The sequence below is a fragment of the Rhinoderma darwinii genome (assembly GCF_050947455.1).
Source record: "Rhinoderma darwinii isolate aRhiDar2 chromosome 5 unlocalized genomic scaffold, aRhiDar2.hap1 SUPER_5_unloc_28, whole genome shotgun sequence".
Classification (NCBI taxonomy): domain Eukaryota; kingdom Metazoa; phylum Chordata; class Amphibia; order Anura; family Rhinodermatidae; genus Rhinoderma; species Rhinoderma darwinii.
The window spans coordinates 665,375-666,523 of NW_027461785.1; the positions used below are offsets into that span (position 1 = coordinate 665,375).

Here is a 1,149-nt window from a genome sequence, read left to right on the forward strand (position 1 = left end):
GATGTACATTTATTATTTATTAGATAAAAAAAGAAATGCCACCCTTTCAAATAAATGGTTTGTAAAAGAATGGAACTCCAATATATAAGAATTTGCCACCATGTCCCCTTTTATGTGTTTTTATGTAAATTGATTTTATTACTGTAATTCATTGTAAAAAAGCTGTAATTTATTGTAAATGTTTTTGAATTTTAAGTAATAAATCATTGACACCCCCGCGAGGGGGTAGCCAACTGAAAAAAAATCTGTTCTTATCAGTTTAATATCTGATACGTCCCCTATCTGGGGACCATATATTAAATGGATTTTTAGAACAGGGAGATGGAAATAGAGCTTGCTCTGTCCACTCCACGCATTGACCTGGTATTGCAGTATTTCCAGGACCGGTGCACCCTTCCCTTATGTGTTGACTAAAATCAGATTCCAAAAGTGCTATTTGTGTTTGCTATTGTTTTTGTCTTTCTGATGGGATCTCCCCTTTTAATCCCATTATTTCAACACCTGTTGGACAATGCATTTGTACAGTCATGTGTGATAATGAGCTCATTTATTAAATGCAATTAATGAATACATTGCCACCTCTTGTTGTGTGTGTGTGTGTGTGTGTGTGTGTCTTCTGTGTTTCTGTGTTTCCGGCATTTCACATTGGAACAGCTCATTCACCTTCCTTGTCTTCTCTCCGCCCTCCCTCCTAGGTAAGTTAAAGAGCTGCACCTGAGCCAGCCACTGATTGATGCAGCACCACAGTCAAATAGTGGAGTGGAGTGGAGTAGGGGAACAGCAAACAGCCATTAAAGCAGCCAGCCGCCTACCCGCCACAATGGACCTACCTGTGTACACTAGATGGATGTGATGGAATGTACTGTCGTCCCTACATTTCAAGAAGAAGTAAGAATTGCAGTTGCAACAAACCCTTGCTTGCCTACAAAGAGAGCAGCAATTTGGATTTGTTACTTTGTTACCTGGAAGAATAACAAACTGTGCAAGGATGGAGGTTGTAGGAGCAAGGAGAAGTTGTCTGTAAAGTTGGTGGATGCTTATTTTCCATTTTGCAGTCCCTTGTCTCCCTCTTGTGGCCTCCTGGAGGCAAATAAATGTGCAAAAAAAAGACAGCCTGGCGGCCGGCTGTTGCAGTGTTGCCCTCTCAGG

General features: G+C 40.9%; 1 non-coding gene across 1 annotated transcript; it reads left to right on the plus strand.

Annotated features, from left to right (window-relative positions):
* Positions 1-202: 202 nt before the first annotated feature.
* LOC142689207 (U2 spliceosomal RNA) lies at positions 203-397 on the plus strand. Its single transcript, XR_012858182.1, has one exon. It is a non-coding gene; the product is annotated as a U2 spliceosomal RNA (small nuclear RNA).
* The last annotated feature ends 752 nt before the right edge of the window (positions 398-1,149 follow it).